Raw genomic sequence first — 27557 nt, forward strand, 5'->3', positions numbered from 1 at the left:
TGGTTGCTGGCAAGGGTTTCTTCTCTGGGAGCTATTCCTCATTTAGAGGATTGACTCTGTTGTCTCTGGGATCTATACAACAACTTTAGGTTTGAGTTTGTTGTCTCTGGGAGATGCCTGGTGTTTGTTCTTCAGGATTGATTTTTTTGGCTCTGGGAACTGCATGGTGTTTGCGGCCTCATGCCTTTCCTCTTGCTGTCCCCTGATGCAGGCTGCAGGTGCAAACTCTGCGCAGAACCCGAAGTGCATTCCTGAATACAGCTCGCATCCGGCGGCGAGTCTCTGCGAATTGGTGGGATACCTGTGTGGGGACAGAGAACTGTAGGCAAGGGGGCAGAGGCAAGGCCCTGCCTCCCACCCACACCACCATGGAATTTCCCTGGGAGGACTGCACTGCAATGTGGCAGGGCACGGAACACCACCGGCCTCTGTGCCAGTTGCTGGGCCACCTGAGCTCGGTAGGCCCCTCCCCTGGGATGGCTTTCTGCCTGGGGACATACTTCGATTACTCCACCAGAGGATCTCCGAAGTGCACGGACTTCTGTGTACCTCTTCTGCCCTCTGCGGAAAACCTGTGTGGGAACAGCAAAACCACAGCCCTGTAGGCTCCTGCGCAGGCAGCAATCCAGATGCAGGGCCCCAGGAAGAAGGATACCTCCCTCCTGGCTTGTCAAACAAGCCCCCTCGCTTGAAGGAGGTGTTATGGAGGGGATGTCCACCCTTGTGCACAGAGCTGGCTTGAAAGGAGACAGCATCAGGCAATCGCCCCCACAGTGTACACTCTAGCATAGCTACTGCCTGTGCTCTCATTTCACACCTGGTGCTGACCAAGTGGACCTTTCCTCACCTTGCGTTGACTGCCTGTAGTTTCTGCTCCTTTGCATGCAGGTCCGAAATCTGCAGCCATGGGGGAAGTTGAAGGTGTGGTCTTCGCCTCATCAGATGAGGAACTCAAAAATGCTTAGTAGTACCCTGACTGCCTCAGCATCTTCTTCCTCACTGTTATCTTCCCATTCTTCTCCCACACCCCTCCCACAGGATCAGGCCAAAAACATGCGGGCCTAGGCATGCTCTCAGCCATCAGTGCAGTGTCCCTGGTATCCAGCATGCCCCAGGCAGTATCAGCAGCATCGGTACCATCATGTGCTGCTTGGGACACGAGAGGTCTGGGCAAGCTCGTACTGTGTTGGCTCTGAGATGTTCCCAACTGGGACAGCATCTCCCTCCTTGCCTTATCACGGATTCTCCGGATTTCCGGGTGATCTGAAGGATATCTATAGGTCTTCTGGTACATCTCTGCACTGGGCCCTGGGCAGTTCTGACAAGTCTCCCAGAACTTGTCCGGAGGACTCAGGCACGGCCATAGCTGGTTCTTCTCGTACTTCTCCCTCACACTCTGACAGGAAGAAGGGTGTTTCACTGGCCACCTCCGGAGAGTGCGCTGCTGTGGAACAGCCTGGGTTTTCTGCATCCTCAGGAACTGATGCAGGGAAAGGCTCAAGCAGTCCTGCAGGGCCCATGACCTGCGTTCCAGAGCAGCAAGCTTGAATGCACTGTTTCTGCACTGTCATGTGCTGCTTCAGGTGCACTGGCACTGTCATGTGCTGCTTGGAGTCCGAACAGCCTGATTATGCTCATCACTGGCCAGATGTTCCAGCGGGACAACATCTGTTCCTTCCCCGCTTCATCAGAAATTCTCCGGATTTCTGGGTGTTACTGGAGAAACACCCATCGGCCTCAGTGTTGATCTCTCTGGGATCTTGCAGTTTTGGTGCTTCTCCCAGAGCTTGTGTGGACAATTCCCGGCACTGCCATAGCTGTTTCTTCTTTTTCTTCTTCCTCACGTGCTGACAGCAGTGGTAACTGTGTTGTTGGCCTCCTCTAAACAGTGCCTCAGTCTCAAAAGAATCTGACGTATCCAAATCTGCTGGCACTGATGCATGCAGAGGCTCAAGGTATCCTGAAGGCCCAGGACTTGCATCCAGAACAGAAGCTGAACACACTGTTTCTGCATCATCAGATGGGGCAAGACATGCACTCTGCAGGTCACCAGATGACTGTCCTGCAGTTTCTGTCTCAGCAGTCTCTTCCACATCACGCTGTACATCCTGCACTCCAGCATCCAAGAAACTGGAAACTCTCCCAGGGCAGGAAAGCAGACCTCCACCCTCGATGTTGAGGTACAGATGTTCAGCATTCCCTGAGCAGTGTCAGTAGCATCGGCACTGTCTGCTGTTGCTTGAGGCCTCAGCAGCCTGGGCACACTCATGCTGTTTGGCCAGGTTGCGTTCCAACTGGACAGCGTCTGGTCCTTCTTTGCTTCATCCTGGATTCTCTGGATCGCTGGGTGAACTGGAGGACATCCATACGCCTCCCCGTGCACCTCTCCGGGATCTTGTAATCTCTGTGCTTCTCCCAGAGATTGGTTGGAGAACTCAGGCAATGGGTTCTGCCACATTGCCCTCCTCTGGAAAGCATTCAAGCGTTGGAAGAAGTTGAGTTCTCCCCATCTTCAGGAGAGTGGTTACTGGGAAGGGCTCTGAGGTGTCCTCCAGGCCCAAGGTCTGCATCAAGAGACGCTGCACATACAGCGTCTGCCTCAACAGATGATGGCAAGAGATGTGCTCCACAGGTTGCCAGATGACTGTCCCGTGGGTTTCTTCTCAGCAGCCTCTTCCAGCTCCTGCAGCTCAACCTGCACTCCAGCGTCCCCGGTTCGGGAACCAGCAGGGGCAGGAATCTGACCCTCAGCTCCGGATGTCACAGAGCGTACGCCCAGTTCTCCCTCAGCAGTGCCGGCAGCGCTGGCACCGTCTGCTGCCGCTGGGGGCACGAGAACCATAGGCATGCTCACAGGGGTTTGTGCCCAGCTGGTGTTGCGACTGGACACCCGTGGTCTTGGGGGAAGTATTGGGAGTCTGAAGCTTCTAACGCCCCATAGCGCATTCTCTGCCTCGCGCAGCAGGTGCGAAGGCTGCTGCTCGCAGAGCAGGCTGCTTACAGACATTAGAAGACGCTGCCGCACGCCGGGACAGCGGCGGCAGATGGATGCCGAGGAGGGACCAGTCCGGGCTCCGGCTGCCGCGGCGGCACCGCTCGCGGCGCCGTGCGGCCCACCTGTGGGGAGAAGGAGGCGTGGGATGGAAGGTGGCGAAGTCGCCACCGGCGTCCCCCGCGACGGCGACATCGAAGGCCGCCGGCCGCCCGGCCGAGCCCGGCCCCGCCGCTCTCCGCCTGCGGCGGCGGAGCGGCCGGGCCCGGCCGGGCCTCGTTCGTTCGCGGCGGTCAGCTGCGTCCCAGGGCGTCCCCCGGGGCCGGCCGGTGCCGTGCCCCGGCCAGAGGCGCTCAGGACGCACCGCCTCACCCCGCTGCCGCGCCTTCCCTCCGCCTCCCTGCCCGGCCCTCACCTGACGGCGTTCCTGATCGCGTGGCAGCCCTGCGTCGGGCTGGGAGTCGTCCTCCCGCTTCTCGCTCATCTCCGCGTCCTCGCACAGAGACACAGTGAAGCGCCCAGGATCTGCTGCCTCCTCACGGAGCCGCTCTCCTGAGAGTGAGCGGCACTCTCTCCAGGGGGCTCTGACCCCTCCAGGCAGCCCCGCGTCACAATGGCCTTGGGGCGCGATGCCGGCCCGCGTCACAAAGCCCTGGCGGTTACGAGGCCCACTGTGACAGCCCTCCGCACGTGCCTGGCAACCGGCTGCCTGTGATTCAGCGTTGTCCTGACGACGGCGGGCCACCAGCGGTGAGTGGCAGCATGACGGGGACAGAGAGCTGTAGGCAAGGGGCAGAGGCACGGCCCTGCCTCCACCCAGCACCTCAGGTTTTCTGCAGGAGGGTGGGCCTGGATATGGCAGGGCACGCAGTGCTGCCGGCCTCCATGCCACTTGGTGGGCCGCCTGAGCTGGGCGGGCCCTCCCTGGGATGGCTTTCTTCCCGGGGACGTAGCTGGGCCATCCTCCGGTGTGTCTCTGAAACACCTGGAGCTCTGTGCAGCTCCTCTCCACCTCTGCAGAAACCTTGCACGTGGTGTGGCAGCGGTTCCTGTGGGGGACAGATGGCTATGGGCAAGGGGCAGGGCGGGCACCGGGCACCGTATGCTGAAAATGTTGAGGGACTTCTCCTGGTGTGGAAGCCTAATGGAAAATGGGAGACTTGCAGGCACCTGGATGCCAACCCTGCCCCTTCAGCACCAGCTGTCCCAAATGTTTCAGAATTGACTGCTGCTCTACAGGAACAGGCTCGCTCCTTTCTGGCTGCTGTTGATGTCTAAGACAGGTTTTTTATGTTCCCCTTGAGGAAGGCGGAGGACAGTCAGTTTGCATTTACTTGGAGGGACTGCAATGCACATTCAGCTGATTACTCCAGGGGTACAAACACTCCCCCACTCTGGCGCTCAGAGCGAAGGCACGGAGGATGGAGAAGGTTACATCGGACCACAGTGTCCGGGTTTGTCTGTACGCTGATGACATCCTCATATGTGGGAATGATGTCTTTGTGGGAATACCCAAGACTACACAGTGTGGCACCTGAGGAGCCCCGATCCTGCTGGGACACTCTTGGTCTCCTCTAGCAGGTGCCTGGTTGCAGTCTCACCCCTACAGACACATCGGCACTCTCCCACCAGGGCTTTGGAGACCCTCAACCCCTTCATGGCAGGTCACCTCACACACACACCAGCTCAGCCAGCTCACGCTTTGCAAGCGAGAAATCACCGTGCCTTGCACGCCCACACTCTCTGCACTTGCTGCCATCACTGACACGGGGATTCACTGCGCCATGCTCTGACCCCAGTAGCCACACAGAGACCAAACGTGCACAGACCACACAGCACTCAGCCAGGATAGAATAAAGATAGTAAGATTTAATAAATTAATAAGATTTCTACATCTGCAGGATTGAGTGTTTCATCTTTGGGAGCTATCCTACAACTACAGGAGAAGGGGAAATGGATTTAAGTTGAAAGAGGGAAGATTTAGGTTGGATGTTAGGGGGAAGTTCTTTAGTAGGAGAGTGGTGAGGCCCTGGAACAGGCTGCCCAGGGAGGTTGTGGCCAAGTTGGATGGGGCCCTGGACAACCTGATCTAGTAACTGTGGAAGGTTGGTGGCCCTGCCAGGCAGGGGGGTTGGAACTTCATTGCCCTTGAGGTCCCTTCCAACCCAGGTCATTCTGGGTCATTCTGTGATTCTGTAATTGAGTTTGTTGTCTCTGGGCGCTGCCTGGTGTTTGCAGCCTCGTGCCTTTCCTCTTGCTGTCCCCTGATGCAGCTGCAGGTGCAAACTCTGCGCAGAGCCCGAAGCGCCATCCTGATGACTTCTGGTATCCGGTGGAGAGCCGCTGCGTGTGGTACGGCAGCGGTACCTGTGTGGCTGGCAGCACCGCTGCTGTCATCGCTGGACTCTGCCTGCTCAACTGGCCATTTAATAGCCCACATTCGGGAATCAGCAGAGTCAATAAACCAGCCATCAGCCCATGATGTCGTGGGCTGCATGTCTGGCATGTCCTGAGCCGCGCCAGCAGTGCTGGAAGTATCATCTTTTGCCTGGAGCCTTTGCTGCCCGGGGCTTCTCAGATTCTTTGGCCGGGAAATATTCTGGTCTGACAACACGTGCTCATTTCCGTCCTCGTCAAGAATTCTCCAGTGTACTGGGATCACAGGATACCCACGGGCCTCCCAGTTGATCTCTCTGGGATCTTCCAATCTCTCTGCTTCTCCCAGAGCTTCTTCAGAGGAGTCAGGCAATACTGTAACTTGTGCTTTGCTTCCTCCTCTCTGAGACACTGACAAGAGCAATGCTGTTGCATTGGAGTCCACTGCAGACCTTGCAGCCTCAGAATATGAGCTTTCTGTATCTTCCGGTGCTGATGCAGGCAGAGGCTCAAGGAGTCCTGCAAGCCCAGGACCAAAATGCAGAGGAGATGGTGAACACACAGTGTGTGCCTCAGATGGGACAAGAGATGCAGCCTGCAGGGCGCCAGATGACTGTCCTGCCGTTTCTATCCCAGCCCTCTCTTCCAGTTCCAGCTGCGAATTCTGGACTAGAACATCCCTGGCTGGGGAATCATCAGAGCCAGAAAAGTGGCCCCCAGTCCTCGATGTCACACTGAGGACACTCAGCGCGCCCAGAGCACTGTCGGCTGCATTGGCACAATCTTCTGTTGCTTGAGGCCTCAGCAGCCTGGGCACGCTCATGCTTTTTGGCCAGGCTGCGTTCCAACAGGACAGCATCTGGTCCTTCTTCGCCTCATCCCGGATTCTCCGGATTGCTAGGTGATCTGGAGGACATCCATACGCCTCCGCATGCACCTCTCTGGGATCTTGTAATCTCTGTGTTTCTCCCAGAGATTGGTTGGAGAACTCAGGCATGGTGATAGCTGTTTCTTCTTCTCCCTCAGATGCTCTCCAGAGAAGTGATGCCGCATTGGCCTCCTCTGGAAAGCATTCAGCCGTGGAAGAAGATGAGTTCTCCCCAGCTTCAGGATTGGTTGCTGGCAAGGGTTTCTTCTCTGGGAGCTATTCCTCATTTAGAGGATTGACTCTGTTTCTCTGGGATCTATACAACAACTTTAGGTTTGAGTTTGTTGTCTCTGGGAGATGCCTGGTGTTTGTTCTTCAGGATTGATTTTTTTGGCTCTGGGAACTGCATGGTGTTTGCGGCCTCATGCCTTTCCTCTTGCTGTCCCCTGATGCAGCTGCAGGTGCAAACTCTGCGCAGAACCCGAAGTGCATTCCTGAATACAGCTCGCATCCGGCGGCGAGTCTCTGCGAATGGTGGGATACCTGTGTGGGACAGAGAACTGTAGGCAAGGGGCAGAGGCAAGGCCCTGCCTCCCACCCACCACCATGGAATTTCCCTGGGAGGACTGCACTGCATGTGGCAGGGCACGGAACACCACCGGCCTCTGTGCCAGTTGCTGGGCCACCTGAGCTCGGTAGGCCCCTCCCTGGGATGGCTTTCTGCCTGGGGACATACTTCGATACTCCACCAGAGGATCTCCGAAGTGCACGGACTTCTGTGTACCTCTTCTGCCCTCTGCGGAAACCTGTGTGGGAACAGCAAAACCACAGCCCTGTAGGCTCCTGCGCAGCAGCAATCCAGATGCCAGGGCCCCAGGAAGAAGGATACCTCCCTCCTGGCTTGTCAAACATGCCCCTCGCTTGAAGGAGGTGTTATGGAGGGGATGTCCACCCTTGTGCACAGAGCTGGCTTGAAAGGAGACAGCATCAGGCATCGCCCCACAGTGTACACTCTAGCGTAGCTACTGCCTGTGCTCTCATTTCACACCTGGTGCTGACCAAGTGGACTTTCCTCACCTTGCGTTGACTGCCTGTAGTTTCTGCTCCTTTGCATGCAGGTCCGAAATCTGCAGCCATGGGGGAAGTTGAAGGCGTGGTCTTCGCCTCATCAGATGAGGAACTCAAAATGCTTAGTAGTACCCTGACTGCCTCAGCATCTTCTTCCTCACTGTTATCTTCCCATTCTTCTCCCACACCCTCCACAGGATCAGGCCAAAAACATGCGGGCCTAGGCATGCGCTCAGCCATCAGTGCAGTGTCCCTGGTATCCAGCATGCCCCAGGCAGTATCAGCAGCATCGGTACCATCATGTGCTGCTTGGGACACGAGAGGTCTGGGCAAGCTCGTACTGTGTGGCTCTGAGATGTTCCCACTGGACAGCATCTCCCTCCTTGCCTTATCACGGATTCTCCGGATTTCCGGGTGATCTGAAGGATATATATAGGTCTTCTGGTACATCTCACTGGGACCTGGCAGTTCTGACAAGTCTCCCAGAACTTGTCCGGAGGACTCAGGCACGGCCATAGCTGGTTCTTCTCGTACTTCTCCCTCACACTCTGACAGGAAGAAGGGTGTTTCACTGGCCACCTCCGGAGAGTGCGCTGCTGTGGAACAGCCTGGGTTTTCTGCATCCTCAGGAACTGATGCAGGGAAAGGCTCAAGCAGTCCTGCAGGCCCATGACCTGCGTCCAGAGCAGAAGCTGAATGCACTGTTTCTGCACTGTCATGTGCTGCTTCAGGTGCACTGGCACTGTCATGTGCTGCTTTGAGTCTGAACAGCCTGATTATGCTCATCACTGGCCAGATGTTCCAGCGGGACAACATCTGTTCCTTCCCCGCTTCATCAGAAATTCTCCGGATTTCTGGGTGTACTGGAGAACACCCATCGGCCTCAGTGTTGATCTCTCTGGGATCTTGCAGTTTTGGTGCTTCTCCCAGAGCTTGTGTGGACAATTCCGGCACTGCCATAGCTGTTTCTTCTTTTTCTTCTTCCTCACGTGCTGACAGCAGTGGTACTGTGTTGTTGGCCTCCTCTAAACAGTGCTCAGTCTCAAAAGAATCTGACGTATCCAAATCTGCTGGCACTGATGCATGCAGAGGCTCAAGGTATCCTGAAGGCCCAGGACTTGCATCCAGAACAGAAGCTGAACACACTGTTTCTGCATCATCAGATGGGGCAAGACATGCACTCTGCAGGTCACCAGATGACTGTCCTGCAGTTTCTGTCTCAGCAGTCTCTTCCACATCACGCTGTACATCCTGCACTCCAGCATCCAAGAACTGGAACTCTCCCAGGGCAGGAAAGCAGACCTCCACCCTCGATGTTGAGGTACAGATGTTCAGCATTCCCTGAGCAGTGTCAGTAGCATCGGCACTGTCTGCTGTTGCTTGAGGCCTCAGCAGCCTGGGCACACTCATGCTGTTTGGCCAGGTTGCGTTCCAACTGGACAGCGTCTGGTCCTTCTTTGCTTCATCCTGGATTCTCTGGATCGCTGGGTGAACTGGAGGACATCCATACGCCTCCCCGTGCACCTCTCCGGGATCTTGTAATCTCTGTGCTTCTCCCAGAGATTGGTTGGAGAACTCAGGCATGGGTTCTGCCACATTGCCCTCCTCTGGAAAGCATTCAGCGTTGGAAGAAGTTGAGTTCTCCCCATCTTCAGGAGTGGTTACTGGGAAGGGCTCGAGGTGTCCTCCAGGCCCAAGGTCTGCATCAAGAGACGCTGCACATACAGCGTCTGCCTCAACAGATGAGGCAAGAGATGTGCTCCACAGGTTGCCAGATGACTGTCCCGTGGGTTTCTTCTCAGCAGCCTCTTCCAGCTCCTGCAGCTCAACCTGCACTCCAGCGTCCCCGGTTCGGGAACCAGCAGGGGCAGGAATCTGACCCTCAGCTCCGGATGTCACAGAGCGTACGCCCAGTTCTCCCTCAGCAGTGCCGGCAGCGCTGGCACCGTCTGCTGCCGCTGGGGGCACGAGAACCATAGGCATGCTCACAGGGTTTGCCCAGCTGGTGTTGCGACTGGACACCCGTGGTCTTGGGGGAAGTATTGGGAGTCTGAAGCTTCTAACGCCCATAGCGCATTCTCTGCCTCGCGCAGCAGGTGCGAAGGCTGCTGCTCGCAGAGCAGGCTGCTTACAGACATTAGAAGACGCTGCCGCACGCCGGGACAGCGGCGGCAGATGGATGCCGAGGAGGGACCAGTCCGGGCTCCGGCTGCCCGGCGGCACCGCTCGCGGCGCCGTGCGGCCCACCTGTGGGGAGAAGGAGGCGTGGGATGGAGGTGGCGAAGTCGCCACCGGCGTCCCCCGCGACGGCGACATCGAAGGCCGCCGGCCGCCCGGCCGAGCCCGGCCCCGCCGCTCTCCGCCTGCGGCGGCGGAGCGGCCGGGCCCGGCCGGGCCTCGTTCGTCGCGGCGGTCAGCTGCGTCCCAGGGCGTCCCCCGGGGCCGGCCGGTGCCGTGCCCCGGCCAGAGGCGCTCAGGACGCACCGCCTCACCCCGCTGCCGCGCCTTCCCTCCGCCTCCCTGCCCGGCCCTCACCTGACGGCGTTCCTGATCGCGTGGCAGCCCTGCGTCGGGCTGGGAGTCGTCCTCCCGCTTCTCGCTCATCTCCGCGTCCTCGCACAGAGACACAGTGAAGCGCCCAGGATCTGCTGCCTCCTCACGGAGCCGCTCTCCTGAGAGTGAGCGGCACTCTCTCCAGGGGGCTCTGACCCCTCCAGGCAGCCCCGCGTCACAATGGCCTTGGGGCGCGATGCCGGCCCGCGTCACAAAGCCCTGGCGGTTACGAGGCCCACTGTGACAGCCCTCCGCACGTGCCTGGCAACCGGCTGCCTGTGATTCAGCGTTGTCCTGACGACGGCGGGCCACCAGCGGTGAGTGGCAGCATGACGGGGACAGAGAGCTGTAGGCAAGGGGCAGAGGCACGGCCCTGCCTCCACCCAGCACCTCAGGTTTTCTGCAGGAGGGTGGGCCTGGATATGGCAGGGCACGCAGTGCTGCCGGCCTCCATGCCACTTGGTGGGCCGCCTGAGCTGGGCGGGCCCTCCCTGGGATGGCTTTCTTCCCGGGGACGTAGCTGGGCCATCCTCCGGTGTGTCTCTGAAACACCTGGAGCTCTGTGCAGCTCCTCTCCACCTCTGCAGAAACCTTGCACGTGGTGTGGCAGCGGTTCCTGTGGGGGACAGATGGCTATGGGCAAGGGGCAGGGCGGGCACCGGGCACCGTATGCTGAAAATGTTGAGGGACTTCTCCTGGTGTGGAAGCCTAATGGAAAATGGGAGACTTGCAGGCACCTGGATGCCAACCCTGCCCCTTCAGCACCAGCTGTCCCAAATGTTTCAGAATTGACTGCTGCTCTACAGGAACAGGCTCGCTCCTTTCTGGCTGCTGTTGATGTCTAAGACAGGTTTTTTATGTTCCCCTTGAGGAAGGCGGAGGACAGTCAGTTTGCATTTACTTGGAGGGACTGCAATGCACATTCAGCTGATTACTCCAGGGGTACAAACACTCCCCCACTCTGGCGCTCAGAGCGAAGGCACGGAGGATGGAGAAGGTTACATCGGACCACAGTGTCCGGGTTTGTCTGTACGCTGATGACATCCTCATATGTGGGAATGATGTCTTTGTGGGAATACCCAAGACTACACAGTGTGGCACCTGAGGAGCCCCGATCCTGCTGGGACACTCTTGGTCTCCTCTAGCAGGTGCCTGGTTGCAGTCTCACCCCTACAGACACATCGGCACTCTCCCACCAGGGCTTTGGAGACCCTCAACCCCTTCATGGCAGGTCACCTCACACACACACCAGCTCAGCCAGCTCACGCTTTGCAAGCGAGAAATCACCGTGCCTTGCACGCCCACACTCTCTGCACTTGCTGCCATCACTGACACGGGGATTCACTGCGCCATGCTCTGACCCCAGTAGCCACACAGAGACCAAACGTGCACAGACCACACAGCACTCAGCCAGGATAGAATAAAGATAGTAAGATTTAATAAATTAATAAGATTTCTACATCTGCAGGATTGAGTGTTTCATCTTTGGGAGCTATCCTACAACTACAGGAGAAGGGGAAATGGATTTAAGTTGAAAGAGGGAAGATTTAGGTTGGATGTTAGGGGGAAGTTCTTTAGTAGGAGAGTGGTGAGGCCCTGGAACAGGCTGCCCAGGGAGGTTGTGGCCAAGTTGGATGGGGCCCTGGACAACCTGATCTAGTAACTGTGGAAGGTTGGTGGCCCTGCCAGGCAGGGGGGTTGGAACTTCATTGCCCTTGAGGTCCCTTCCAACCCAGGTCATTCTGGGTCATTCTGTGATTCTGTAATTGAGTTTGTGGTCTCTGGGCGCTGCCTGGTGTTTGCAGCCTCGTGCCTTTCCTCTTGCTGTCCCCTGATGCAGCTGCAGGTGCAAACTCTGCGCAGAGCCCGAAGCGCCATCCTGATGACTTCTGGTATCCGGTGGAGAGCCGCTGCGTGTGGTACGGCAGCGGTACCTGTGTGGCTGGCAGCACCGCTGCTGTCATCGCTGGACTCTGCCTGCTCAACTGGCCATTTAATAGCCCACATTCGGGAATCAGCAGAGTCAATAAACCAGCCATCAGCCCATGATGTCGTGGGCTGCATGTCTGGCATGTCCTGAGCCGCGCCAGCAGTGCTGGAAGTATCATCTTTTGCCTGGAGCCTTTGCTGCCCGGGGCTTCTCAGATTCTTTGGCCGGGAAATATTCTGGTCTGACAACACGTGCTCATTTCCGTCCTCGTCAAGAATTCTCCAGTGTACTGGGATCACAGGATACCCACGGGCCTCCCAGTTGATCTCTCTGGGATCTTCCAATCTCTCTGCTTCTCCCAGAGCTTCTTCAGAGGAGTCAGGCAATACTGTAACTTGTGCTTTGCTTCCTCCTCTCTGAGACACTGACAAGAGCAATGCTGTTGCATTGGAGTCCACTGCAGACCTTGCAGCCTCAGAATATGAGCTTTCTGTATCTTCCGGTGCTGATGCAGGCAGAGGCTCAAGGAGTCCTGCAAGCCCAGGACCAAAATGCAGAGGAGATGGTGAACACACAGTGTGTGCCTCAGATGGGACAAGAGATGCAGCCTGCAGGGCGCCAGATGACTGTCCTGCCGTTTCTATCCCAGCCCTCTCTTCCAGTTCCAGCTGCGAATTCTGGACTAGAACATCCCTGGCTGGGGAATCATCAGAGCCAGAAAAGTGGCCCCCAGTCCTCGATGTCACACTGAGGACACTCAGCGCGCCCAGAGCACTGTCGGCTGCATTGGCACAATCTTCTGTTGCTTGAGGCCTCAGCAGCCTGGGCACGCTCATGCTTTTTGGCCAGGCTGCGTTCCAACAGGACAGCATCTGGTCCTTCTTCGCCTCATCCCGGATTCTCCGGATTGCTAGGTGATCTGGAGGACATCCATACGCCTCCGCATGCACCTCTCTGGGATCTTGTAATCTCTGTGTTTCTCCCAGAGATTGGTTGGAGAACTCAGGCATGGTGATAGCTGTTTCTTCTTCTCCCTCAGATGCTCTCCAGAGAAGTGATGCCGCATTGGCCTCCTCTGGAAAGCATTCAGCCGTGGAAGAAGATGAGTTCTCCCCAGCTTCAGGATTGGTTGCTGGCAAGGGTTTCTTCTCTGGGAGCTATTCCTCATTTAGAGGATTGACTCTGTTGTCTCTGGGATCTATACAACAACTTTAGGTTTGAGTTTGTTGTCTCTGGGAGATGCCTGGTGTTTGTTCTTCAGGATTGATTTTTTTGGCTCTGGGAACTGCATGGTGTTTGCGGCCTCATGCCTTTCCTCTTGCTGTCCCCTGATGCAGCTGCAGGTGCAAACTCTGCGCAGAACCCGAAGTGCATTCCTGAATACAGCTCGCATCCAGCGGCGAGTCTCTGCGAATGGTGGGATACCTGTGTGGGACAGAGAACTGTAGGCAAGGGGCAGAGGCAAGGCCCTGCCTCCCACCCACCACCATGGAATTTCCCTGGGAGGACTGCACTGCATGTGGCAGGGCACGGAACACCACCGGCCTCTGTGCCAGTTGCTGGGCCACCTGAGCTCGGTAGGCCCCTCCCTGGGATGGCTTTCTGCCTGGGGACATACTTCGATACTCCACCAGAGGATCTCCGAAGTGCACGGACTTCTGTGTACCTCTTCTGCCCTCTGCGGAAACCTGTGTGGGAACAGCAAAACCACAGCCCTGTAGGCTCCTGCGCAGCAGCAATCCAGATGCCAGGGCCCCAGGAAGAAGGATACCTCCCTCCTGGCTTGTCAAACATGCCCCTCGCTTGAAGGAGGTGTTATGGAGGGGATGTCCACCCTTGTGCACAGAGCTGGCTTGAAAGGAGACAGCATCAGGCATCGCCCCACAGTGTACACTCTAGCATAGCTACTGCCTGTGCTCTCATTTCACACCTGGTGCTGACCAAGTGGACTTTCCTCACCTTGCGTTGACTGCCTGTAGTTTCTGCTCCTTTGCATGCAGGTCCGAAATCTGCAGCCATGGGGGAAGTTGAAGGCGTGGTCTTCGCCTCATCAGATGAGGAACTCAAAATGCTTAGTAGTACCCTGACTGCCTCAGCATCTTCTTCCTCACTGTTATCTTCCCATTCTTCTCCCACACCCTCCACAGGATCAGGCCAAAAACATGCGGGCCTAGGCATGCTCTCAGCCATCAGTGCAGTGTCCCTGGTATCCAGCATGCCCCAGGCAGTATCAGCAGCATCGGTACCATCATGTGCTGCTTGGGACACGAGAGGTCTGGGCAAGCTCGTACTGTGTGGCTCTGAGATGTTCCCACTGGACAGCATCTCCCTCCTTGCCTTATCACGGATTCTCCGGATTTCCGGGTGATCTGAAGGATATCTATAGGTCTTCTGGTACATCTCACTGGGCCCTGGCAGTTCTGACAAGTCTCCCAGAACTTGTCCGGAGGACTCAGGCACGGCCATAGCTGGTTCTTCTCGTACTTCTCCCTCACACTCTGACAGGAAGAAGGGTGTTTCACTGGCCACCTCCGGAGAGTGCGCTGCTGTGGAACAGCCTGGGTTTTCTGCATCCTCAGGAACTGATGCAGGGAAAGGCTCAAGCAGTCCTGCAGGCCCATGACCTGCGTCCAGAGCAGAAGCTGAATGCACTGTTTCTGCACTGTCATGTGCTGCTTCAGGTGCACTGGCACTGTCATGTGCTGCTTGGAGTCCGAACAGCCTGATTATGCTCATCACTGGCCAGATGTTCCAGCGGGACAACATCTGTTCCTTCCCCGCTTCATCAGAAATTCTCCGGATTTCTGGGTGTACTGGAGAACACCCATCGGCCTCAGTGTTGATCTCTCTGGGATCTTGCAGTTTTGGTGCTTCTCCCAGAGCTTGTGTGGACAATTCCGGCACTGCCATAGCTGTTTCTTCTTTTTCTTCTTCCTCACGTGCTGACAGCAGTGGTACTGTGTTGTTGGCCTCCTCTAAACAGTGCTCAGTCTCAAAAGAATCTGACGTATCCAAATCTGCTGGCACTGATGCATGCAGAGGCTCAAGGTATCCTGAAGGCCCAGGACTTGCATCCAGAACAGAAGCTGAACACACTGTTTCTGCATCATCAGATGGGGCAAGACATGCACTCTGCAGGTCACCAGATGACTGTCCTGCAGTTTCTGTCTCAGCAGTCTCTTCCACATCACGCTGTACATCCTGCACTCCAGCATCCAAGAACTGGAACTCTCCCAGGGCAGGAAAGCAGACCTCCACCCTCGATGTTGAGGTACAGATGTTCAGCATTCCCTGAGCAGTGTCAGTAGCATCGGCACTGTCTGCTGTTGCTTGAGGCCTCAGCAGCCTGGGCACACTCATGCTGTTTGGCCAGGTTGCGTTCCAACTGGACAGCGTCTGGTCCTTCTTTGCTTCATCCTGGATTCTCTGGATCGCTGGGTGAACTGGAGGACATCCATACGCCTCCCCGTGCACCTCTCCGGGATCTTGTAATCTCTGTGCTTCTCCCAGAGATTGGTTGGAGAACTCAGGCATGGGTTCTGCCACATTGCCCTCCTCTGGAAAGCATTCAGCGTTGGAAGAAGTTGAGTTCTCCCCATCTTCAGGAGTGGTTACTGGGAAGGGCTCGAGGTGTCCTCCAGGCCCAAGGTCTGCATCAAGAGACGCTGCACATACAGCGTCTGCCTCAACAGATGAGGCAAGAGATGTGCTCCACAGGTTGCCAGATGACTGTCCCGTGGGTTTCTTCTCAGCAGCCTCTTCCAGCTCCTGCAGCTCAACCTGCACTCCAGCGTCCCCGGTTCGGGAACCAGCAGGGGCAGGAATCTGACCCTCAGCTCCGGATGTCACAGAGCGTACGCCCAGTTCTCCCTCAGCAGTGCCGGCAGCGCTGGCACCGTCTGCTGCCGCTGGGGGCACGAGAACCATAGGCATGCTCACAGGGTTTGCCCAGCTGGTGTTGCGACTGGACACCCGTGGTCTTGGGGGAAGTATTGGGAGTCTGAAGCTTCTAACGCCCATAGCGCATTCTCTGCCTCGCGCAGCAGGTGCGAAGGCTGCTGCTCGCAGAGCAGGCTGCTTACAGACATTAGAAGACGCTGCCGCACGCCGGGACAGCGGCGGCAGATGGATGCCGAGGAGGGACCAGTCCGGGCTCCGGCTGCCCGGCGGCACCGCTCGCGGCGCCGTGCGGCCCACCTGTGGGGAGAAGGAGGCGTGGGATGGAGGTGGCGAAGTCGCCACCGGCGTCCCCCGCGACGGCGACATCGAAGGCCGCCGGCCGCCCGGCCGAGCCCGGCCCCGCCGCTCTCCGCCTGCGGCGGCGGAGCGGCCGGGCCCGGCCGGGCCTCGTTCGTCGCGGCGGTCAGCTGCGTCCCAGGGCGTCCCCCGGGGCCGGCCGGTGCCGTGCCCCGGCCAGAGGCGCTCAGGACGCACCGCCTCACCCCGCTGCCGCGCCTTCCCTCCGCCTCCCTGCCCGGCCCTCACCTGACGGCGTTCCTGATCGCGTGGCAGCCCTGCGTCGGGCTGGGAGTCGTCCTCCCGCTTCTCGCTCATCTCCGCGTCCTCGCACAGAGACACAGTGAAGCGCCCAGGATCTGCTGCCTCCTCACGGAGCCGCTCTCCTGAGAGTGAGCGGCACTCTCTCCAGGGGGCTCTGACCCCTCCAGGCAGCCCCGCGTCACAATGGCCTTGGGGCGCGATGCCGGCCCGCGTCACAAAGCCCTGGCGGTTACGAGGCCCACTGTGACAGCCCTCCGCACGTGCCTGGCAACCGGCTGCCTGTGATTCAGCGTTGTCCTGACGACGGCGGGCCACCAGCGGTGAGTGGCAGCATGACGGGGACAGAGAGCTGTAGGCAAGGGGCAGAGGCACGGCCCTGCCTCCACCCAGCACCTCAGGTTTTCTGCAGGAGGGTGGGCCTGGATATGGCAGGGCACGCAGTGCTGCCGGCCTCCATGCCACTTGGTGGGCCGCCTGAGCTGGGCGGGCCCTCCCTGGGATGGCTTTCTTCCCGGGGACGTAGCTGGGCCATCCTCCGGTGTGTCTCTGAAACACCTGGAGCTCTGTGCAGCTCCTCTCCACCTCTGCAGAAACCTTGCACGTGGTGTGGCAGCGGTTCCTGTGGGGGACAGATGGCTATGGGCAAGGGGCAGGGCGGGCACCGGGCACCGTATGCTGAAAATGTTGAGGGACTTCTCCTGGTGTGGAAGCCTAATGGAAAATGGGAGACTTGCAGGCACCTGGATGCCAACCCTGCCCCTTCAGCACCAGCTGTCCCAAATGTTTCAGAATTGACTGCTGCTCTACAGGAACAGGCTCGCTCCTTTCTGGCTGCTGTTGATGTCTAAGACAGGTTTTTTATGTTCCCCTTGAGGAAGGCGGAGGACAGTCAGTTTGCATTTACTTGGAGGGACTGCAATGCACATTCAGCTGATTACTCCAGGGGTACAAACACTCCCCCACTCTGGCGCTCAGAGCGAAGGCACGGAGGATGGAGAAGGTTACATCGGACCACAGTGTCCGGGTTTGTCTGTACGCTGATGACATCCTCATATGTGGGAATGATGTCTTTGTGGGAATACCCAAGACTACACAGTGTGGCACCTGAGGAGCCCCGATCCTGCTGGGACACTCTTGGTCTCCTCTAGCAGGTGCCTGGTTGCAGTCTCACCCCTACAGACACATCGGCACTCTCCCACCAGGGCTTTGGAGACCCTCAACCCCTTCATGGCAGGTCACCTCACACACACACCAGCTCAGCCAGCTCACGCTTTGCAAGCGAGAAATCACCGTGCCTTGCACGCCCACACTCTCTGCACTTGCTGCCATCACTGACACGGGGATTCACTGCGCCATGCTCTGACCCCAGTAGCCACACAGAGACCAAACGTGCACAGACCACACAGCACTCAGCCAGGATAGAATAAAGATAGTAAGATTTAATAAATTAATAAGATTTCTACATCTGCAGGATTGAGTGTTTCATCTTTGGGAGCTATCCTACAACTACAGGAGAAGGGGAAATGGATTTAAGTTGAAAGAGGGAAGATTTAGGTTGGATGTTAGGGGGAAGTTCTTTAGTAGGAGAGTGGTGAGGCCCTGGAACAGGCTGCCCAGGGAGGTTGTGGCCAAGTTGGATGGGGCCCTGGACAACCTGATCTAGTAACTGTGGAAGGTTGGTGGCCCTGCCAGGCAGGGGGGTTGGAACTTCATTGCCCTTGAGGTCCCTTCCAACCCAGGTCATTCTGGGTCATTCTGTGATTCTGTAATTGAGTTTGTGGTCTCTGGGCGCTGCCTGGTGTTTGCAGCCTCGTGCCTTTCCTCTTGCTGTCCCCTGATGCAGCTGCAGGTGCAAACTCTGCGCAGAGCCCGAAGCGCCATCCTGATGACTTCTGGTATCCGGTGGAGAGCCGCTGCGTGTGGTACGGCAGCGGTACCTGTGTGGCTGGCAGCACCGCTGCTGTCATCGCTGGACTCTGCCTGCTCAACTGGCCATTTAATAGCCCACATTCGGGAATCAGCAGAGTCAATAAACCAGCCATCAGCCCATGATGTCGTGGGCTGCATGTCTGGCATGTCCTGAGCCGCGCCAGCAGTGCTGGAAGTATCATCTTTTGCCTGGAGCCTTTGCTGCCCGGGGCTTCTCAGATTCTTTGGCCGGGAAATATTCTGGTCTGACAACACGTGCTCATTTCCGTCCTCGTCAAGAATTCTCCAGTGTACTGGGATCACAGGATACCCACGGGCCTCCCAGTTGATCTCTCTGGGATCTTCCAATCTCTCTGCTTCTCCCAGAGCTTCTTCAGAGGAGTCAGGCAATACTGTAACTTGTGCTTTGCTTCCTCCTCTCTGAGACACTGACAAGAGCAATGCTGTTGCATTGGAGTCCACTGCAGACCTTGCAGCCTCAGAATATGAGCTTTCTGTATCTTCCGGTGCTGATGCAGGCAGAGGCTCAAGGAGTCCTGCAAGCCCAGGACCAAAATGCAGAGGAGATGGTGAACACACAGTGTGTGCCTCAGATGGGACAAGAGATGCAGCCTGCAGGGCGCCAGATGACTGTCCTGCCGTTTCTATCCCAGCCCTCTCTTCCAGTTCCAGCTGCGAATTCTGGACTAGAACATCCCTGGCTGGGGAATCATCAGAGCCAGAAAAGTGGCCCCCAGTCCTCGATGTCACACTGAGGACACTCAGCGCGCCCAGAGCACTGTCGGCTGCATTGGCACAATCTTCTGTTGCTTGAGGCCTCAGCAGCCTGGGCACGCTCATGCTTTTTGGCCAGGCTGCGTTCCAACAGGACAGCATCTGGTCCTTCTTCGCCTCATCCCGGATTCTCCGGATTGCTAGGTGATCTGGAGGACATCCATACGCCTCCGCATGCACCTCTCTGGGATCTTGTAATCTCTGTGTTTCTCCCAGAGATTGGTTGGAGAACTCAGGCATGGTGATAGCTGTTTCTTCTTCTCCCTCAGATGCTCTCCAGAGAAGTGATGCCGCATTGGCCTCCTCTGGAAAGCATTCAGCCGTGGAAGAAGATGAGTTCTCCCCAGCTTCAGGATTGGTTGCTGGCAAGGGTTTCTTCTCTGGGAGCTATTCCTCATTTAGAGGATTGACTCTGTTGTCTCTGGGATCTATACAACAACTTTAGGTTTGAGTTTGTTGTCTCTGGGAGATGCCTGGTGTTTGTTCTTCAGGATTGATTTTTTTGGCTCTGGGAACTGCATGGTGTTTGCGGCCTCATGCCTTTCCTCTTGCTGTCCCCTGATGCAGCTGCAGGTGCAAACTCTGCGCAGAACCCGAAGTGCATTCCTGAATACAGCTCGCATCCAGCGGCGAGTCTCTGCGAATGGTGGGATACCTGTGTGGGACAGAGAACTGTAGGCAAGGGGCAGAGGCAAGGCCCTGCCTCCCACCCACCACCATGGAATTTCCCTGGGAGGACTGCACTGCATGTGGCAGGGCACGGAACACCACCGGCCTCTGTGCCAGTTGCTGGGCCACCTGAGCTCGGTAGGCCCCTCCCTGGGATGGCTTTCTGCCTGGGGACATACTTCGATACTCCACCAGAGGATCTCCGAAGTGCACGGACTTCTGTGTACCTCTTCTGCCCTCTGCGGAAACCTGTGTGGGAACAGCAAAACCACAGCCCTGTAGGCTCCTGCGCAGCAGCAATCCAGATGCCAGGGCCCCAGGAAGAAGGATACCTCCCTCCTGGCTTGTCAAACATGCCCCTCGCTTGAAGGAGGTGTTATGGAGGGGATGTCCACCCTTGTGCACAGAGCTGGCTTGAAAGGAGACAGCATCAGGCATCGCCCCACAGTGTACACTCTAGCATAGCTACTGCCTGTGCTCTCATTTCACACCTGGTGCTGACCAAGTGGACTTTCCTCACCTTGCGTTGACTGCCTGTAGTTTCTGCTCCTTTGCATGCAGGTCCGAAATCTGCAGCCATGGGGGAAGTTGAAGGCGTGGTCTTCGCCTCATCAGATGAGGAACTCAAAATGCTTAGTAGTACCCTGACTGCCTCAGCATCTTCTTCCTCACTGTTATCTTCCCATTCTTCTCCCACACCCTCCACAGGATCAGGCCAAAAACATGCGGGCCTAGGCATGCTCTCAGCCATCAGTGCAGTGTCCCTGGTATCCAGCATGCCCCAGGCAGTATCAGCAGCATCGGTACCATCATGTGCTGCTTGGGACACGAGAGGTCTGGGCAAGCTCGTACTGTGTGGCTCTGAGATGTTCCCACTGGACAGCATCTCCCTCCTTGCCTTATCACGGATTCTCCGGATTTCCGGGTGATCTGAAGGATATCTATAGGTCTTCTGGTACATCTCACTGGGCCCTGGCAGTTCTGACAAGTCTCCCAGAACTTGTCCGGAGGACTCAGGCACGGCCATAGCTGGTTCTTCTCGTACTTCTCCCTCACACTCTGACAGGAAGAAGGGTGTTTCACTGGCCACCTCCGGAGAGTGCGCTGCTGTGGAACAGCCTGGGTTTTCTGCATCCTCAGGAACTGATGCAGGGAAAGGCTCAAGCAGTCCTGCAGGCCCATGACCTGCGTCCAGAGCAGAAGCTGAATGCACTGTTTCTGCACTGTCATGTGCTGCTTCAGGTGCACTGGCACTGTCATGTGCTGCTTGGAGTCCGAACAGCCTGATTATGCTCATCACTGGCCAGATGTTCCAGCGGGACAACATCTGTTCCTTCCCCGCTTCATCAGAAATTCTCCGGATTTCTGGGTGTACTGGAGAACACCCATCGGCCTCAGTGTTGATCTCTCTGGGATCTTGCAGTTTTGGTGCTTCTCCCAGAGCTTGTGTGGACAATTCCGGCACTGCCATAGCTGTTTCTTCTTTTTCTTCTTCCTCACGTGCTGACAGCAGTGGTACTGTGTTGTTGGCCTCCTCTAAACAGTGCTCAGTCTCAAAAGAATCTGACGTATCCAAATCTGCTGGCACTGATGCATGCAGAGGCTCAAGGTATCCTGAAGGCCCAGGACTTGCATCCAGAACAGAAGCTGAACACACTGTTTCTGCATCATCAGATGGGGCAAGACATGCACTCTGCAGGTCACCAGATGACTGTCCTGCAGTTTCTGTCTCAGCAGTCTCTTCCACATCACGCTGTACATCCTGCACTCCAGCATCCAAGAACTGGAACTCTCCCAGGGCAGGAAAGCAGACCTCCACCCTCGATGTTGAGGTACAGATGTTCAGCATTCCCTGAGCAGTGTCAGTAGCATCGGCACTGTCTGCTGTTGCTTGAGGCCTCAGCAGCCTGGGCACACTCATGCTGTTTGGCCAGGTTGCGTTCCAACTGGACAGCGTCTGGTCCTTCTTTGCTTCATCCTGGATTCTCTGGATCGCTGGGTGAACTGGAGGACATCCATACGCCTCCCCGTGCACCTCTCCGGGATCTTGTAATCTCTGTGCTTCTCCCAGAGATTGGTTGGAGAACTCAGGCATGGGTTCTGCCACATTGCCCTCCTCTGGAAAGCATTCAGCGTTGGAAGAAGTTGAGTTCTCCCCATCTTCAGGAGTGGTTACTGGGAAGGGCTCGAGGTGTCCTCCAGGCCCAAGGTCTGCATCAAGAGACGCTGCACATACAGCGTCTGCCTCAACAGATGAGGCAAGAGATGTGCTCCACAGGTTGCCAGATGACTGTCCCGTGGGTTTCTTCTCAGCAGCCTCTTCCAGCTCCTGCAGCTCAACCTGCACTCCAGCGTCCCCGGTTCGGGAACCAGCAGGGGCAGGAATCTGACCCTCAGCTCCGGATGTCACAGAGCGTACGCCCAGTTCTCCCTCAGCAGTGCCGGCAGCGCTGGCACCGTCTGCTGCCGCTGGGGGCACGAGAACCATAGGCATGCTCACAGGGTTTGCCCAGCTGGTGTTGCGACTGGACACCCGTGGTCTTGGGGGAAGTATTGGGAGTCTGAAGCTTCTAACGCCCATAGCGCATTCTCTGCCTCGCGCAGCAGGTGCGAAGGCTGCTGCTCGCAGAGCAGGCTGCTTACAGACATTAGAAGACGCTGCCGCACGCCGGGACAGCGGCGGCAGATGGATGCCGAGGAGGGACCAGTCCGGGCTCCGGCTGCCCGGCGGCACCGCTCGCGGCGCCGTGCGGCCCACCTGTGGGGAGAAGGAGGCGTGGGATGGAGGTGGCGAAGTCGCCACCGGCGTCCCCCGCGACGGCGACATCGAAGGCCGCCGGCCGCCCGGCCGAGCCCGGCCCCGCCGCTCTCCGCCTGCGGCGGCGGAGCGGCCGGGCCCGGCCGGGCCTCGTTCGTCGCGGCGGTCAGCTGCGTCCCAGGGCGTCCCCCGGGGCCGGCCGGTGCCGTGCCCCGGCCAGAGGCGCTCAGGACGCACCGCCTCACCCCGCTGCCGCGCCTTCCCTCCGCCTCCCTGCCCGGCCCTCACCTGACGGCGTTCCTGATCGCGTGGCAGCCCTGCGTCGGGCTGGGAGTCGTCCTCCCGCTTCTCGCTCATCTCCGCGTCCTCGCACAGAGACACAGTGAAGCGCCCAGGATCTGCTGCCTCCTCACGGAGCCGCTCTCCTGAGAGTGAGCGGCACTCTCTCCAGGGGGCTCTGACCCCTCCAGGCAGCCCCGCGTCACAATGGCCTTGGGGCGCGATGCCGGCCCGCGTCACAAAGCCCTGGCGGTTACGAGGCCCACTGTGACAGCCCTCCGCACGTGCCTGGCAACCGGCTGCCTGTGATTCAGCGTTGTCCTGACGACGGCGGGCCACCAGCGGTGAGTGGCAGCATGACGGGGACAGAGAGCTGTAGGCAAGGGGCAGAGGCACGGCCCTGCCTCCACCCAGCACCTCAGGTTTTCTGCAGGAGGGTGGGCCTGGATATGGCAGGGCACGCAGTGCTGCCGGCCTCCATGCCACTTGGTGGGCCGCCTGAGCTGGGCGGGCCCTCCCTGGGATGGCTTTCTTCCCGGGGACGTAGCTGGGCCATCCTCCGGTGTGTCTCTGAAACACCTGGAGCTCTGTGCAGCTCCTCTCCACCTCTGCAGAAACCTTGCACGTGGTGTGGCAGCGGTTCCTGTGGGGGACAGATGGCTATGGGCAAGGGGCAGGGCGGGCACCGGGCACCGTATGCTGAAAATGTTGAGGGACTTCTCCTGGTGTGGAAGCCTAATGGAAAATGGGAGACTTGCAGGCACCTGGATGCCAACCCTGCCCCTTCAGCACCAGCTGTCCCAAATGTTTCAGAATTGACTGCTGCTCTACAGGAACAGGCTCGCTCCTTTCTGGCTGCTGTTGATGTCTAAGACAGGTTTTTTATGTTCCCCTTGAGGAAGGCGGAGGACAGTCAGTTTGCATTTACTTGGAGGGACTGCAATGCACATTCAGCTGATTACTCCAGGGGTACAAACACTCCCCCACTCTGGCGCTCAGAGCGAAGGCACGGAGGATGGAGAAGGTTACATCGGACCACAGTGTCCGGGTTTGTCTGTACGCTGATGACATCCTCATATGTGGGAATGATGTCTTTGTGGGAATACCCAAGACTACACAGTGTGGCACCTGAGGAGCCCCGATCCTGCTGGGACACTCTTGGTCTCCTCTAGCAGGTGCCTGGTTGCAGTCTCACCCCTACAGACACATCGGCACTCTCCCACCAGGGCTTTGGAGACCCTCAACCCCTTCATGGCAGGTCACCTCACACACACACCAGCTCAGCCAGCTCACGCTTTGCAAGCGAGAAATCACCGTGCCTTGCACGCCCACACTCTCTGCACTTGCTGCCATCACTGACACGGGGATTCACTGCGCCATGCTCTGACCCCAGTAGCCACACAGAGACCAAACGTGCACAGACCACACAGCACTCAGCCAGGATAGAATAAAGATAGTAAGATTTAATAAATTAATAAGATTTCTACATCTGCAGGATTGAGTGTTTCATCTTTGGGAGCTATCCTACAACTACAGGAGAAGGGGAAATGGATTTAAGTTGAAAGAGGGAAGATTTAGGTTGGATGTTAGGGGGAAGTTCTTTAGTAGGAGAGTGGTGAGGCCCTGGAACAGGCTGCCCAGGGAGGTTGTGGCCAAGTTGGATGGGGCCCTGGACAACCTGATCTAGTAACTGTGGAAGGTTGGTGGCCCTGCCAGGCAGGGGGGTTGGAACTTCATTGCCCTTGAGGTCCCTTCCAACCCAGGTCATTCTGGGTCATTCTGTGATTCTGTAATTGAGTTTGTGGTCTCTGGGCGCTGCCTGGTGTTTGCAGCCTCGTGCCTTTCCTCTTGCTGTCCCCTGATGCAGCTGCAGGTGCAAACTCTGCGCAGAGCCCGAAGCGCCATCCTGATGACTTCTGGTATCCGGTGGAGAGCCGCTGCGTGTGGTACGGCAGCGGTACCTGTGTGGCTGGCAGCACCGCTGCTGTCATCGCTGGACTCTGCCTGCTCAACTGGCCATTTAATAGCCCACATTCGGGAATCAGCAGAGTCAATAAACCAGCCATCAGCCCATGATGTCGTGGGCTGCATGTCTGGCATGTCCTGAGCCGCGCCAGCAGTGCTGGAAGTATCATCTTTTGCCTGGAGCCTTTGCTGCCCGGGGCTTCTCAGATTCTTTGGCCGGGAAATATTCTGGTCTGACAACACGTGCTCATTTCCGTCCTCGTCAAGAATTCTCCAGTGTACTGGGATCACAGGATACCCACGGGCCTCCCAGTTGATCTCTCTGGGATCTTCCAATCTCTCTGCTTCTCCCAGAGCTTCTTCAGAGGAGTCAGGCAATACTGTAACTTGTGCTTTGCTTCCTCCTCTCTGAGACACTGACAAGAGCAATGCTGTTGCATTGGAGTCCACTGCAGACCTTGCAGCCTCAGAATATGAGCTTTCTGTATCTTCCGGTGCTGATGCAGGCAGAGGCTCAAGGAGTCCTGCAAGCCCAGGACCAAAATGCAGAGGAGATGGTGAACACACAGTGTGTGCCTCAGATGGGACAAGAGATGCAGCCTGCAGGGCGCCAGATGACTGTCCTGCCGTTTCTATCCCAGCCCTCTCTTCCAGTTCCAGCTGCGAATTCTGGACTAGAACATCCCTGGCTGGGGAATCATCAGAGCCAGAAAAGTGGCCCCCAGTCCTCGATGTCACACTGAGGACACTCAGCGCGCCCAGAGCACTGTCGGCTGCATTGGCACAATCTTCTGTTGCTTGAGGCCTCAGCAGCCTGGGCACGCTCATGCTTTTTGGCCAGGCTGCGTTCCAACAGGACAGCATCTGGTCCTTCTTCGCCTCATCCCGGATTCTCCGGATTGCTAGGTGATCTGGAGGACATCCATACGCCTCCGCATGCACCTCTCTGGGATCTTGTAATCTCTGTGTTTCTCCCAGAGATTGGTTGGAGAACTCAGGCATGGTGATAGCTGTTTCTTCTTCTCCCTCAGATGCTCTCCAGAGAAGTGATGCCGCATTGGCCTCCTCTGGAAAGCATTCAGCCGTGGAAGAAGATGAGTTCTCCCCAGCTTCAGGATTGGTTGCTGGCAAGGGTTTCTTCTCTGGGAGCTATTCCTCATTTAGAGGATTGACTCTGTTGTCTCTGGGATCTATACAACAACTTTAGGTTTGAGTTTGTTGTCTCTGGGAGATGCCTGGTGTTTGTTCTTCAGGATTGATTTTTTTGGCTCTGGGAACTGCATGGTGTTTGCGGCCTCATGCCTTTCCTCTTGCTGTCCCCTGATGCAGCTGCAGGTGCAAACTCTGCGCAGAACCCGAAGTGCATTCCTGAATACAGCTCGCATCCGGCGGCGAGTCTCTGCGAATGGTGGGATACCTGTGTGGGACAGAGAACTGTAGGCAAGGGGCAGAGGCAAGGCCCTGCCTCCCACCCACCACCATGGAATTTCCCTGGGAGGACTGCACTGCATGTGGCAGGGCACGGAACACCACCGGCCTCTGTGCCAGTTGCTGGGCCACCTGAGCTCGGTAGGCCCCTCCCTGGGATGGCTTTCTGCCTGGGGACATACTTCGATACTCCACCAGAGGATCTCCGAAGTGCACGGACTTCTGTGTACCTCTTCTGCCCTCTGCAGAAACCTGTGTGGGAACAGCAAAACCACAGCCCTGTAGGCTCCTGCGCAGCAGCAATCCAGATGCCAGGGCCCCAGGAAGAAGGATACCTCCCTCCTGGCTTGTCAAACATGCCCCTCGCTTGAAGGAGGTGTTATGGAGGGGATGTCCACCCTTGTGCACAGAGCTGGCTTGAAAGGAGACAGCATCAGGCATCGCCCCACAGTGTACACTCTAGCGTAGCTACTGCCTGTGCTCTCATTTCACACCTGGTGCTGACCAAGTGGACTTTCCTCACCTTGCGTTGACTGCCTGTAGTTTCTGCTCCTTTGCATGCAGGTCCGAAATCTGCAGCCATGGGGGAAGTTGAAGGCGTGGTCTTCGCCTCATCAGATGAGGAACTCAAAATGCTTAGTAGTACCCTGACTGCCTCAGCATCTTCTTCCTCACTGTTATCTTCCCATTCTTCTCCCACACCCTCCACAGGATCAGGCCAAAAACATGCGGGCCTAGGCATGCTCTCAGCCATCAGTGCAGTGTCCCTGGTATCCAGCATGCCCCAGGCAGTATCAGCAGCATCGGTACCATCATGTGCTGCTTGGGACACGAGAGGTCTGGGCAAGCTCGTACTGTGTGGCTCTGAGATGTTCCCACTGGACAGCATCTCCCTCCTTGCCTTATCACGGATTCTCCGGATTTCCGGGTGATCTGAAGGATATCTATAGGTCTTCTGGTACATCTCACTGGGCCCTGGCAGTTCTGACAAGTCTCCCAGAACTTGTCCGGAGGACTCAGGCACGGCCATAGCTGGTTCTTCTCGTACTTCTCCCTCACACTCTGACAGGAAGAAGGGTGTTTCACTGGCCACCTCCGGAGAGTGCGCTGCTGTGGAACAGCCTGGGTTTTCTGCATCCTCAGGAACTGATGCAGGGAAAGGCTCAAGCAGTCCTGCAGGCCCATGACCTGCGTCCAGAGCAGAAGCTGAATGCACTGTTTCTGCACTGTCATGTGCTGCTTCAGGTGCACTGGCACTGTCATGTGCTGCTTTGAGTCTGAACAGCCTGATTATGCTCATCACTGGCCAGATGTTCCAGCGGGACAACATCTGTTCCTTCCCCGCTTCATCAGAAATTCTCCGGATTTCTGGGTGTACTGGAGAACACCCATCGGCCTCAGTGTTGATCTCTCTGGGATCTTGCAGTTTTGGTGCTTCTCCCAGAGCTTGTGTGGACAATTCCGGCAC

Source organism: Excalfactoria chinensis, chromosome 8 (genome assembly GCF_039878825.1).
Source record: "Excalfactoria chinensis isolate bCotChi1 chromosome 8, bCotChi1.hap2, whole genome shotgun sequence".
In the NCBI taxonomy this organism is placed as follows: Eukaryota; Metazoa; Chordata; class Aves; order Galliformes; family Phasianidae; genus Excalfactoria; species Excalfactoria chinensis.